Genomic DNA, 15910 nt, shown 5'->3' with positions numbered 1-15910 from the left:
TGTGTAGCATTTACGTATGCTTATTGAGAGTATGCGTGGCCTTGTGAGCTGTTTCCGTGCATGTGGACCCACTCAGCCTTGCGAGATAAATGGAATGAGGTAAATCACCTGGGAGATTGCAGCCAGGCCATCGATTTTGTGGGTCATCAGATAACACCGGGGCTTGCTGAGCACATGCCCTTCAGCACGACGCGAAGGCAATCATTTAGCCAGATCAATGGCTCTAATTACCCCGCTCCTCCCACTGCAATACATTCAGAATCAGATTGTCTTCAAGGAACTGGAATGAGGAAGTACAGTATTACTGATGCACCAAAGATAGAGTGCTGTTGACTAAATCATGTTCTAAAAGCTACATATTTCTCATACTGTCTGGCTGCACATACCTGTATTCAGCCTCTGTCTGAAACACTTCGTTTTAGCATTTTCCAACGGAATTAAGTTGCTAGGCAACAGTTTGGGTCCATGCTTACTTTCTGTCAGGTCACACACACACACACACACACACACTGCAACGGGAAATAAACTTGTATTCAAGTAAAAGTACTGTTGCTTTGTAAAAAAAAAAAAAAAAAAGTACACAAACAGTAAAAGTAGTCATCAAACCAACTACCTTAGTGAAAGTAAAAAAGTATTTACTTTAAAAATGACTTGAGTAACTCCAGAAATAAGAAGAAACACTCCAGTGTTTACATTCAAACCTGTGAAGTAGTCTATATATTTTATAGTTATATATTTATCCATGGACTTTGATATGCTTTCACCGTATTTATTTATCACTTGAACCTGCTTTATAATAAAAATAGACGGGAAAATCTCCCTATTTACAATAGGGGACCTTTAGAGTATAGATTATTTTGCATCATATTTAGACAGAATGGTCATTTCATATCATTCAATCAACATTAGCTTAATGTTAGCTTAATGTTAGCTTAATGTTAGCTGTTTCTGGTCAGGTTGATTTTGCTTTAACCAGTCTGGTTTCTGATTCCTATTGCAGTCAACATAGCACCAGCTAGCGTACCGTTAGCATAACATAACATTTCAGCAAAACCCAAGTTTAAAAATGAAAGTTGATACTGAAAATAGACATTGCTTATTTAAGCAGATAGACGCCTTACAAAGGAAAATAATAGTTAAGGATGACTAAACGATGACCACAAAGCAAAATAAGAGTCCACGTCTCATGTATCAGCCAGCCAACTTCAATCCTGCTCACTTGCTTCTTCTAGCATTATGAAGGGAACAGCAGGCTTTTGAGTCACCATGGTCAACATATGAAACGTGTGAGATGATTCAGAGCTCTGGAATACGGTTGAGAATCTGTTTTTGCTAACGTGAGAATGGGAGCGTACAGTTAAACACACCTATTTAAGACGCGCCGCAGGGTGTGTCCAAACTCTTGTTAATCGAAACAAATTGTGGTTTGGAAGAAGTTGCGTGGGTTATGACCTAGAACACAAAGTAACCGTGAGATGAACACACCGCTCACAAAAAAATGCAGACTGTCAGTTGCAAAGAACTAGGTTCACACGGCACAAAAAAGAAATATGTGACGGGAGTTACACCTTCGCTCGCGGGTCTAGTTAGATTTCCTCTCAGTTCCACTCCTGCTTGACGTGTCATTAACTCACACTCACACAGCCGAGCAGCATCTCGTGTTAATATCTTCAAGCTGTCCACTTAAAAGCAATGCTGTTGTGAGTGTTCTGCCCTCCCTCCCTCCCTCCCTCCGTCCGTCCCTCACCTCCAACACGCTGAGTGCTGCCATCCTGATATCAGGTTTCTCCTCACTCATAGCTCTGCAGTGGTCCACTTATCACTGAGGCGGGCACTCTGCCCACTACCCATCACTTTCTGTCTTTCACTCTCTTGTCAGACAGAGGAAAAAACAGCTCTCTCATATCACAATATACATACGTTTTCCTTTAAGCTTAACATTCCCCATTAGTGGATTCAGAATCGGAAAAACGTTTTTGAGCTGCATACAGAGCTCAATCAAATAAATGTAATATATAGAAATGACAGACTAAATCCTTATGAATCACACAACATTAATTGTTGACATCTCACGTCTCAGATCAGCGACATTCATCAGTTCAAACCTGCATGTTTGACCTATTGGCACCATGTCGTTTGTCATTAAATATGTCTATAAACAGGGATCAGCGATGGTGTGGTTTGCTGCGGGCTACTTGTTGCAGGGGATGGGTCTAATTTGTGGTGTTTGAGTGTTCTTGCACTTTGCGTTCTTTTATTCGATGCCGATGCTTCATGCGAAACACTTTGTGATAGTTTCCATTTTCCCATCAGGCTTTTTTTTTTCAGTTTAGTTAACAGCTATTGGTCCAGTGTCAGACTTGCCGCTCCATCAACGTGTAGTTAAACCTTTTTGTGAATGTTGAGCTTTGTGCGTCGATACAAAGGTTTATTTAGAGAGAGCACTCGTCTCTTTCATCTATTCGACTCCTCGCTGTGACTAATTTGGGAAGGGGGCTGTCTGTTGGGTCAGAAATAACTTCATCCCTGTGATGTGATTGGTTGTTACTACGTCGTCAAGCAATGCAACTTGTAACTGGAACAAAAGTGTGCGGATTTGCAGGAGCTCGCACGCATAAATGTTTGTGTGTATATTTGAGGGGACCTTCGTAAAGCCAGCAGCTCAAAGGTGTCACCATTCGTCATGTCTCGAAAGCCAATAATATTAATTGGGGATGTCAACGAATAAAAAGTACAGTTTTGTTCAAACTATCGGCTGATAACGACCTGTGGCTGATCGACCACAGCACCCGTCGCCTGATCAAAATGCGGCAACAAACCTCAGCAAAGCCAACAAAAAAAATGAAAAACATTAACATAAAAAAGGCATGAAGCGATTCGAAAGAATTATGTCTCTGTGTTGTGTAAATGTGAGTGTTTTGTTCATCGCAGGTTCATCAAATTGCGCTGCCTCCATGCTGGCAGGCCATCGCAATGCAGGCAGATATCCAAACGCATCCAAACATGCCCAACAGCTGGCCTCAGGGCCGCTGCAGCCGTTTAGCTCATAATAGTGACTGATTAAAATACCAGTGGCGAGAACTGAACCCAAAGCAGTTGTTGACAAGGGATATTAAGCGAAGTGGGGAGTCTAGCCGGGGGGATTTGATGATGCCACCGGGGAAACATGCGCTGGCCCACACAGGAGCTCTCTTTAACGCCATAGCATCCAAACAGCTGATAACTTTATACGAGAGACCGGAGCAGGGCTACGCTGCTTCACCCCAGCGCCCTGCAAGAGGAAACTGAATGATGAAGCTCAGACAACACTGATAACGCTCTTCCATGATTTTTTTTTTTTAATTTTATTTATTGTTTTCTTGGCTGTTTTTCCATCTTTCCTGTGTTACTACCACCACAACCACCACAGCAAAGTGAGGCACTTTGGATGCAAGCACATGACTAGTGCCAAACCAAAACTAATCAAGTTCTTCAAAGTTCAAGGGAAGAAACACTTAAAACCACACTAATTAATTTGTTTGCATCACACTGTGTGTCTAATCGCTCAGTGAATTGACACACTTCCACTGAGCCTTTCCGACCCTTCATACTTCTCATTTAACTCTCGCCGAGGAAGAAAATAAGAGCAATTGCCAACATGTCAAACTATTCCTTCAATACAACTAAAATCCATTGGCTTCTTCTGAGATTCAATAAATGCATTAAAAAACAAAGATATGCAAAAATAAAACTACTAAAATCCTTTTTTTATTTATGGCCAATTTGCAACAGTAAATGTTTTTTTAAAGAACCATAACGCCTCCCCAAATTTAGCTTTTATCTTAATACGGAAACATTTTTATTGAAGTGAGATCTTCATTTTTATTTTCCCTACAATATCCACAAAACACAACTCAAGGTAAAGAGTCTTTGTGGTTATGTTTAGGAACTAAAGGCTCCTGGATTAAAAACAAAGTCAATGGTGACAGACACAAGACAGGACGTGGTCATACTTTTAATATTTTAACCTCAACATGGGGCAACAAGACGCAAACCCTGGTCTCCACTGTAAAAAGATTGTGGTTTTTTTTAAATACCAAGAGATTCCATACAAGAACGTAATACTTTCTGAACTGGAAAAAACTTGGCCAGTAAACAAAGCCATTAAGTAACATTTTAGGTGACAAGGTTAGTTCAATTTTTAAAAAACAAACAACAGTTTCCTTGATTTTTAAAAAGAAGTTTATTAAAGTTTTGAAGTACTGTGTCTAACAGAGCAGAAACGCCATACAAAATTATCCTAAAACATGAAAAGCACTAAAGTATAAATGAGTTCTTGGTCTTGGGGAACATTTTAATGTAATTCATTTTGTCACTGTCAGACAGCTATTAGCACCTTCCAACATTCCGCCAGAGATCCATCCTCAATGTTTGATTGTGTTCGCTGCTCTGCAAAGTGCCACCTCAGTGTAATGAGTTGTTCATAATTTGTCACCACTCTGCCTCTTTCAACAAAATAACCTTTTGTTCTGCTTTGCTGTCCACCTCACTGCACTCTCCCAGGAAAGGCTTTTAGGGACTTCTACTTCAGAGAGGAGACGATGCGCGCTGCGTGGAAAAGAAAACGCGGAAGACGACATGTCTCTTACTTGCATTATTCATGAAGACAAATGCATTTAGCTCCGGTCTTTTCAAAGCTAATATTATGTTAATAAGGGGAAGGAATCATGCGAGATATATAGTGCACTTCATAAAAGGACGACTATGCGCCCACAAACATCAAAAAGACTACTGTTAATGCACCTCGCTGCCTTTTTGCTCCCGTGTGCATCTTTTGATGGCAATGGTCCATCTAGGCTGATCTGAAGTCAGGGACGCTGCACCGAGGTACGCTCGTCTGAGCAACAGCAGCTATGCTAATGCAATAAAACCGAAACAGTGTACTGTCTGCAGTCTAACAAAAGATTTAAGACAATGTCATGACTGCACCCAATAATGAAATGTGGGTTTTTTTTCAATAAATTGTAGTCCTGTCAGTTCCCTGTAGATAAATACCGTTCATCACACAGTGTAAAAGTCAGTCTTCCACGATGTAGAATAAGCTGCTCCTACTCATGCCACATATATGTACACACTATACCTTTTCATGCACTTTCAATACCCAGCAGCAGAGGCTGTTGGGATGTTTTGCAAACTCTAATAGTGGCCAACGGCTGCACAGGCTCAACCGGTTTTAAATCAAGGCTCCATACAAGAAGTCAATGTTTACCTGACATGAATTTAAATGGATTTAATAAATTATGAGCATGATAAGGTTGCTGGGTGTAGTATGTCATTAATCTAAGCATTGGACTGAACACCAACTGAACAAAGAACTGTCGCTGTGATGAACGCAGGCTGTCTCTGTTTAGTTGGCAAGTGTGGTCGTTATAATTTGGCTAGCAGTAAGTGCAAGCCACAACTATGGGTCATATCTGTGTGCAAGTGATTAACTCCTGCTATCTGCAGAGAACGAGTTCCACGCAGTATATAGTTTTTACATTTGAGGAGAGGCAGCTAAACTCTAAGCCCCCCCCCCAACACACACACACACACACACACACACACACACACACACACACACACACACACACACACACACACACACACACACACACACACACACACTTTTTAGAGATCCAATCGAATGCCAAGGATTTGATTTAAAAACCCTCTTGTAACTGTAAACTGCTCAAATATTCCGCTTCACTGTGAAATACATCACACTACAGACGCTAAAGACACCCATTTTCGTTTCACCGTGACTTTAACATGATAGACCCTTATTTTTTTTTTAAAGCGATTATGTCTCAGTGTGGCATTATTAGCGCGTTATCTGACAAATAAAAGACATCAAGACATCAAGCATTGTTGTATTCCTGAGGACTAATCACATTTGACTAAAACGCAGCATCACATTCATGTCACTGTCGTCTGTATGAACACATTAATGTTAATTATCCACCGTGGATGCATGTTGATTAGATGCATAATGGTTCCTTGCCTACAAACACACAACTGCAGACGGGCATATGTTCCACCACTGCACTGTATTCAGTTGAAGCTACATGAATATGCAAAAGAGGGCTTTCAGTTCAATCAGGAGCACAGAGCTGTCAAGTAGAGAACATTGTTGCCAGAGGGGCCTCGCTAAAATTACAATTAAGCTGTCACAGCCAGAGTCAAGAACACCCTCTTTAAGCCTTTCTCTCATTAATTGGGATTTGGGGAGTACCTGGGTCTCCTTGGTAGCGAGGTTCAAGTGGTTGTTAGTGAACGACAGAGCAACTCCTCCAGTTCCATCCTCGGGGCCCCGAGAAGATGAGATTGTTACGAAACGTGATCAACAGCCTCTCAGGGGTCACGATGCAGAGCTTTGGCGTCGACAGGAGTATGTACTTTACTTCGTGCTCTTTGTAACATCGCTCGCAAATGTGTTTTAGAAACCGACTGAAGTGCCTCTCGAACAACAGACTTTTTTTTTTTTCTCATTCAAAGAGCCTCACACACCTCAGCAGGGTCAGGCTGCTTCTAAGTGGCTTTGGCAGCTGATTTCTTTATAATATGCAGAAGATAAGTACTGCAGAAGTGTCTTTATAAATACTGAATAACAAGTCTAAGAGCCATGCTCTGTGGGGCTGTATTATGGGCAGAAGGCTTTGAGCTTAATGTTAACGGCAGCATTGGCAACATGCTCACGATGACAGTGTTAGCATGCTGATGTTTTGCAGTCTATCATGTTCACCACATCGGTTTAGTGTGTTTAGCGCGGCAGGCTAACACAAAGCAGAGCTGAGGCTGATAGCAATGTTAATCTTCTTGAAGGTGTAGTCATAAACATTCAGTAATGAACAAATTTGTGTCGATGGTGCAGCGCAGGATGAAAAGTTCTGGAGATAAATCTCGGTAACATGCTTCATGTCAACACATCCAATAGCTGTCCGGACATTTATTAACCAAGGCTAAAAAAAAAAAAAAAAAATGTCAACCTGCTGATGGCGCTTGAAGTCAGGAGATCGTCAAAGTCTTTCGGATTCATCCTCTGGGCACCATGAACGTCTGCGCACGATTTCACAGAGATTCGTTGAACAGTTGTTGAGGTTTTCCAATCTGGACCAAAGCGGCGCGTCGACCGACCGACCGACAGACTTGAGATTGCCATCCAGAGAGCCACGCAGCTGGTGCGGCTAAAAGTGACTCATAAAGACCCTCATAAAACACATATATATATATATTTATATAGTGACACATACCGAAGGTCACAGTTTAAGACTGAATTAAGAGGTGGCAGTTGGAGCGGGGAGATTTGGCTTCGCTGCCAAGCGGTTTTAAACAGCAAGATAGCAGTTACAATAGCCTGGGTCAACAATTAAATCTGCACTAAACCACATCAGCTGCCTCAGAGTCATTTAGATGTGCTCACACAGATAGCAGTTAATGAGATTAAAGAACTGCGATCAAGCTGTAAGTAGCTATAGCTGAAGTAAACGGGTCGAGCTGAAGACGAGCTGCACTGGCTCAGGCCGAGAAGAGAATCAGCAGCGTAGGGGAGGTGCTTCTATACCGGCAATCCCTCCAAATGTAAGCGCTCTGCTATTGTCAAATGAGATAACCAGGACTAATGTCACAATTAGTCATATGATATAATGAAACATTTGTCAATGCATTTATTGGGGGGGGATCTATGATATCAAGTACATATATATGAGGAGGATAGCTGTGTTGTCTTTCAAATGGAATCCAGTTTAGATTTATATTTTCAAAAACATATTACTGTCCATGGAAACATGGATTTGATGACATGAACGCTCATATTTATCAGGGTAGAAAAAGGGTAGAAAAAAAGGGGATGAGATCCCAAAGTAAAACAACGCTTTAACACAGACAAAAATGTTTAACTGTCCTGCAAAGAAAACACAACCAATCAGGCCAATCAGTCTTTTCACTAAATGCAAACGCAAAAAAAAAAAGGTATGTTCAAGGCAAAGCGAGGCAATTCTTTCTATAGAACACAATTCAGACATAGAAATATAATCAATATATCAAACATGGGACTTTGGGGAAACATACAAATTCCATTTAAAAGACAATAAAAACTAAAACAAAAGGCAAGAACAAGCAAATATATTGAAGAAATAAAAAATGTATTGGAAAGCCACAGTAAACCCGAATGTTTTAAGCCGTGATTTAAGTGAGCTGAGTAGTTTCAGCAGACCTCAGATATTCAGGAAGCCTGCTCAACAGGTGCATGGAAACTTAAAAGCTGCTTCCCCTTGTTTGATTTTGACCCTGTGAAGTCTCAGTAAACCTGTCCCAGATGACCTGAGGTGTCTGGATGCTCCGTAACATATTCAGGCCTGAAACCATTTAATGCTTTATAGACAAGACATGGTTTTAAAAATCCATCCTTTGACACAAATGCCTCCTGTGGCAAAGTGCTCGATCGTTTTACTGAAAGATAACCAAAACGTAATCATAGTGTGTCGTTTTGGAGGTCAGTTAGAAAGGATTTTTACTTTAGATGACAGTTGATCGTCAGGAAAATCATGTTCTTTCGGACTTTTTTTCTTTGTTTTATGGTAGTAAACTGAATCTTTTTGGGGTTTTGTTGGTTATTAAGAAATTGAATGAAAGTTTGAATGCATTCACTTTGGCTCAGGTAAATTGTGACATGCTTTGTCCACTAGTTTCAGACATCAAATAACCAATAAATTGATTTCAGACTTTAGATTGAAAATCTGAAACAAATCACCTCCTTCTGACTTTCCATCCTTTGCTATATTGTCTCATACGAATTCAGGCGTGCTGCCGGCCAGAAAAAAACCTTAAAAGTTGAAGGGAACCTGGAGCTGGAACATACCAGGAACCACAGCTATTTATTATGTCAGAGCTGTTGTTGAGCTGTCGTCAAGGGGCCCAAAACTCCTGGTGGCACCCCTGTGAGTGAAGGTACAGCAGCAGCAGTGTTCCTACGCCGATTCAGTCCACATCTGCCTATAGTGCAAAAAACAAAACAAAAGGCTATCTGTCTCTGGAGGCTCTCCTGTGATACATTTCTAAGTGTCAGTTCCACAACCTTGCTATAAAAAAAATAAAATAAAAAAAATGCATCCCCCCTTTGGCTCCTCCACTGTTCCTCCTCTTGTTATTGCCACACAGAGATACAACCGAGAGCCCCTCCGGGCACAAGACTTCACACGAGCCCTTCAATGCTTGGCAACTGACACAGGGGGCCTTGTTAAAAATACCCTCGCTTCTTGTACGAGCGGCATCTCGTTTTCAGCCGCTACATTGACAGTTATGAGTGGAAAGCGTAAACAGATGGGCGGAGAGAACGAGTAAATACATTTCGACTACTTTTAATCAATACGTGGGGTTTCTGTGGAGAGCAGCGGAGGAGGTAACGTTCCTCAAGTCTTCGCTCACACCCACATAATCAGCCAGTCAAAAAGATAATGACGGCATGTCATGGCGTTAGGATCAATGCGAGATACATTCTCTACCAATTCCTGAGTGATAAAATATCGATTGCAGTCTCTGCTTCCAATTTAACCCCATTACACATCCAGCACTCCAGTTTAATTATCTGGCGTCAGTGTTATAACACCTCTCTCTGCTGAGTGCCAGGGCTGTAAACATCTTGATGTGATCTGAGCCTGACACTCTGAGAGTGATTAAGCAAATCAACATAAATTAATGAAACTAATAAATCACTGCATGTGATGGCAATTTTCTCGCTTGTCTGTGCTGATGAAGATCTCAAATACGCTTTCCCTACAATGCTTTAATTATGTGCTCGTGCCACGAGATTTCTGTAAAACAACCCCACTACGACGCTGCCACACACCAAACAAACAGCAGCGGATGCGATGAAAAGAAAGCTGGAAATAAAACTCAGATTTATTCCTCTGACTAATGAGATTAATTTGCTGTATATGAAGATTCACTCAGCAGATGTCACGCTGTGTTCCCACACGTTCGCTTGTATTCATCCCAACTTCTTGCATTTCAATTAAACGTCTGGACCATCCTCAGTGTTGTAAAAATAAAAAAAATAAAATAAATACAAGAACCTTTCAAACCTGGTTCTCAGCCAACGCTGACCATCTGCGCTCCACATTTCGAGCAAAGGTTGAAAAAGCCACGAGTATCAAGGAGATTTTCCTAGTGCGCCTCAAGCAGCCAACACATAAAAGGATTGGATGAAGAAGTGCATATTATTCAGAAGATAGTTTGATTAAAAGCAGCAGCTGACAAGGCGAACAAGCCAAGAGTCTTCACCGTCTCAGTTAACCGCAGTCCTGCTTTTCAAAACAGCACCGACAGGCTGGGTTTGAAAATAATTGGACAAGCAACTGATTACATTTACAGCCGAGTGACAACGCACCGGGAGAGGAAATGAAGTCATGAAAGTTTAGCCTGTGCAATTTTGTAAATCATTACTCTGAAACGAGGACTAAGATCACATTCGCTGGCTCCGCGCTGAGTGGACCAAGCCAAACATCACATTTGGGAAATATAAACTTAAATCTACAATACAGGGAGTTGATATTAGGGACTGCGGCTGGATTTTGTCAAATAATTGTGCAGTTTATGGACAATCTATGAGACAGAGGGTCCCGAGCAATGATGAGAAACAATCTCCGCATGGCAGAAATGCTTAGGCTCTAGGCTCCTGAGGGCTGAAGCAGTGCAGGTTGCTAACTCCCCCTTAGATGAACTCACCAATACTATAATTTGGTTTCTTTTGAGCGCTGCAGTACTTAGCCCCGTTGCCAAGGCTGAGTGAGCAGCTTCCCCGCTGGACATCTTAATGAGATCTGCACAGGTGTCACCACAGTTTCACAGCTGTCTGGAGGCTCGTACATAAGGCAAGGCACAAAAGTGGAAAATAATATCAGCACATTGTTTCACCGCACAATAGACTAGGGATGCCAGTTTGGAGCCTTGATCCCAGGTTACCTATAGGGTACTTTTTCACATTTTTTTGGCATCGAAGTATCGGTTCTCCTGACAGTTTTAAGTCTTACTAGTAGTAATGTTAACATCGGATGATTAGCAGTAAACACAAACAACAGCTGGGCTGATGGGGATGTCATTATTTTTGCAGGTATTTTGCCACAAAATAAAGTTTTGACCTAATGATGGTGTAGGATGAAAAGTCGACCTCATGGTGTTGCTAGGTGCTCACCAAAATCACTAGGCTTTCGTCCGTTGGGAACCATGAATGTCTGTGTAAAATGTCATGGCAATCCATCCGGTAATTGATGTTTTGACCAGCCAACCAACATACATTTCCATCCCCAGAGCCCAGCTGCTAGGTGGCTAAAAAGCATTAAAATACAGAAGAGAGAAATATGTGAAAATTCCAACACTCTTCATCTTTACTAACTTAAACTATCTTAAAATGTCAACTATCCAATAAAGCAGATATACAACAAAAGGCAGTCTTTACAGAAGGGATGGGATGCTTTGTTGGACACAGGAGTTATATATTTATTAATCTCCCGTTAAGAGGAAAGTATCTATTACTTTTGAACAGTCGTCAAGGACGATTGTCTGAGACCAATTTCATGCCATTTCAAAGGACAAGCTATTCACTCCTTGTAAATAGCTGAAGCCTATCTATAACAAATGAAATGCAGCAGGAGAGCAAAAGGCATCAATTTGAGAACCATAAGCTTCATCGCTGCCACAAATTGAGTATTCAGCTCGATGCCAATCTGCGCTCTTTGTGTGTTTCACATGACTGAATCCTTTAAGAGCCAACTAGATTTAAATTCCTCTGGCGTACAGGGCATAAACCTATCGTTAAATCTCAAGGTCAGTTGTTGATATTTACTTTAATAAAATCTCTCATGGTCTGTCATTTTACCGTCTCCAGCTTTGACTTTTTACTTCGAATTAGGACCACATTTAACAGCAGAGACAAATGTAAAGTGTTAATATATTAAACACGATAGAATAAAAAATTAAAAAACACAGGACAAAATTCTAACACTAGGGCTGTCACAATACCAGAAATGTAGTAGTCGATACCAAAACAAGTGAAACTCCATGATTGTCAAAACCCAATTTGATACAAAACAATAAATCCCATGCACTTCAAATTACACTCCTTTGTTACCGTTTGGATGCATATCTGCAAGATTACAACATCAGGCCAACATCAACGCTGTGTACAAGAAGGGGATGAGTCGACTCTTTTTCTTGAGGAAACTTCGATCCTTCGACGTGTGCAGCAAGATGTTGGAGATGATCTACCAGTCTGTTGTGGCCAGTGCACTGTACTTCGCCGTAGTCTGCTGGGGGAGCAGCATTGGAGCCGGAGACACCGACAGACTTAAACTGGTTAAGAAGGCCGGCTCCATCATTGGCTGCAAAGGCCATCTGGAACAGGTGGTGGAGAGGAGGACACTGAAGAAACTATCATCCATATTGGATAACCAGGACCACCCTCTCCACCACCTACTGCAGGGACAGTGGAGCACTTTCTCAGAATGATCCAGCTCCGCTGTCATAAGGACAGGTACAGGAGAACATTCCTGCCTACTGCTATAAGACTGTACAATAAATCACCTCGGGCCAAATCAAATCGTTAAACCTCTGCACTACTGTTTATTGAGTTGATTTAATATTATTCTGTTCTATTCACTGTGTATATAGTGTGCATTTTTTATATAACATCTTTACTATATTATAACTGTATATATTGTGACGTGTGTATTTTTCTTGTATTTTTCTTTTTCTTTTTATATAATATTAAGATTTTTTACCTGTGACCTATTGCTGCTCTGTAACCTATTGCTGCTTGTAACAAAATAATTTCCCCTCGCGGGATCAATAAAGTTAGTATCTATCTATCTATCTACATTCTAACCCATGGTGATAACGTTGTAATTCATCTTTGCCTAATACTAGTGATGGACATATCAAACGAAACTACAATTCAACAATCAGTGGAAACCATTCTGAGCTGTAGCCATTGTACCTGCGATACTGTAGAAAAACAAGTACCGTCATGTTTTCAGAAGTATTGCTTCTCGTGACATCACTAGTGAATACGTTTATATACCGGATCATCAGGAAAAACCTAATGATGTCAAAATTCTTGAACTATCATTGCTAAAACATATTTGATCAGTGACAATACATCTACAGCACGTTAAGAACATGTATCAAAATATTACTATTCCCAAACAAGCCAAATAACTAAATGAAGACCGTGGTAATCTTACTTACATATCACAAAATAATTGTTTTAAACTGACTTTCAATATGGGTTCTATTCAAGATGTTTGTTTAGTCCAAGATGAAGGTGAAGTTGCACTAAAGATTGATATATCTGCATAGCTCTAACACACTACAAGTCCCATTTTGAGTGACTGATATTGACATATTGTTGGTGTATATATGTTTTCAAAACATATTCCACCATGGACAGAACAGCATTTCACCAAACTCTATGTGTCTTACAATACATATCCATAATATTTCAAATGAAGCTAACTCTCCAGTCAGCAGAGCTATCGGTAAAAATCCTAATTGCAATGTCGCATCGATAGTTTCTCGCCATACCGAATGACATGTAACATGAAGGAGCGATAACGTTGTGTATATATACCGTTTCCTTTGAGGCTGAGAAGACTGTGGTCTCTAACACTTGTTTTGTGTCTGCAGAAAAAGGGGTGGTTCTCATCACTTCCTTGCACAAGTTAATCTTGTGACAGCGTTGGAAAAAGCGTGGAATTTGAAGCCGCAAGCTGTTTACCTCGGAGGAAATCAAACGAGTGGAGAACTCCAATTAAGCCAATATGCACGGATCAGGGGGAAGTAGACTCGGTTTGTTTTGTTTTGCAATGACTGGAGCACTCAGCCCTCCTCTCTCCTTGCAGAAGAGTGTGTGCCACAGCACTTTTTCCCGATGAGTCCGATGTGATCTGTCGTTCTCTCTGTCATTCACTCTCTCTCTCTCTCTCTCTCCTTCCCTCTCTCTTCCTCCCTCCCTCTGGACTCCTTCCATCACTCGTCCGAGTGAGAGAGTGGCGTGACAGTGATGTTTTGGGGGCTACACAGACTGTCAAGATGGATTGCTACCCTGGGAGATTTGCAAACACACACACACACACACACACACACACACACACACACACACACACACACACACACACACACACACACACACACACACACACACACACACACACACACACAATGGATGTGTGACACATAAACGAACAGACACATTCACACATCCGTGCATTCACCCATATTCATACACACAATCGCACAAATGCATTTAACCATACAATCACAGACTGTGCTGCATGCTCTCACACACACACACACACACACACACACACGGTTCAGTGAACTCCTCGGCCTGTCAGCCGAAGGTCGCTCAATCTGACAAAGTGTTCCAGTTGGAAACAGGCCCAGGGAGGAATCACGGCTTCACTGCCTCCGCTACGACATGAAACACACACACACACACACACACACACACACACACACACACACACCTGAAATCTATTTTTCGAATACACAAATTCAGACACACTATTCTTTCTGTAATTCACATTTGAAGCGCTCTTGGTTTGGTCAAATTTTCACAAGCAAACAGGGGTTCAAGCGCACGTTAAATTCTTCACACGTCGCATCAGTAACCAATAACGTCCGTACAACACGAACGAACACACATCACCTGCTAACGGATGACAAATGTTGCTCACACATGGCCCTGTGATCTGATATCTCATATTTGTAGCAGACCTGTGTACAACTGTCACACATCAGATCGCCTTCTTTAAACACACCTCCGCCGTGCCCTTTAAAACCCCCACACACACACACACACACACACACACACACACACACACACACACACACACACACACACACACACACACACACACACACACACACCAGTCAAGGCTGATCAGTGTGGATCTCTGCTTCCTCTCCTCCCTGACGGACACACACGCACAACCAAACACACGCGCAGAGGCCTAACCCCGCAGGACGTCATGTCAGGCAAAGATCTGAGAACACATTTTCGACTTGGCTGAGCAATCGAGCAGCCCGGAGGTCCACTCGGGTGCTGGTCTCTGCCCACCCTCCGTCTGCCCCTCCTTCTGCATCGCTGGTCAACAGCGAGCAGCCGATGAGGTCAGCCAGACGGAGATGAATCCATACTCTGCTGGCACGGCCGCCTGTAAGACCCAATTCCTGTTTTTTCCATTCTTCATCCGCGGAGCAAACACTGTTGCTTTGTGCAACAATCGTGTCGAGAGGTTGTGACTTTGGCAGCCGATGTTGCTGGTGTTCACTTGATGGATACTTAGGAGGTGACGTGGGGCTTTCTGAGGACACGGTTGCGTGCTGAGGCTGTAGCTCTAGCCACAGTGCAGTGAATAGAAAGCAAAGAGTGATACAAAGAAGGCATGGATGTGAAGCATTTAAAGGCACAGTCACAAACAAAAGTGTGGAGCCACCACCAAACCTCCATCCACTGATGACACTAGCATCATTGAATGAATTGATAGATTTTCAGTACCAGGACTTAAGCTGAATTTATAGATAGGAACATTAGTAATGCTTTACACATTTTCAGAATTGTCAATTGAAACTTGATCGATTTCCATTTTTCTTCTACAATTTAGGGACAGAAATAATAATTATTGGGCCAAAAGCAAAAAAAAGTTGCAGGCTGAAAAGGTAACGACAGAGGAGGCTAAACTAAATTGTCCATTTGAAGTAAAGTGCAAAAGATGATTTCACAGAAAACCATCAGATCAGTGAAGACAGACAATCATCCTGTGAAATGGCCACTGAGTCAGCAAGCTTCAAAAAGGTGAGATATAGTGCTGCTGTTGTTTTTCCTGTACAGCAA

Source organism: Cebidichthys violaceus, unplaced genomic scaffold, assembly GCF_023349555.1.
Source record: "Cebidichthys violaceus isolate CVI_PGR_0920_01 unplaced genomic scaffold, fCebVio1.0.p SCAF_30, whole genome shotgun sequence".
Lineage (NCBI taxonomy): Eukaryota > Metazoa > Chordata > Actinopteri > Perciformes > Stichaeidae > Cebidichthys > Cebidichthys violaceus.
The sequence above is the reverse complement of the archived record's forward strand: the minus strand, read 5'-3'. Positions refer to the sequence as shown.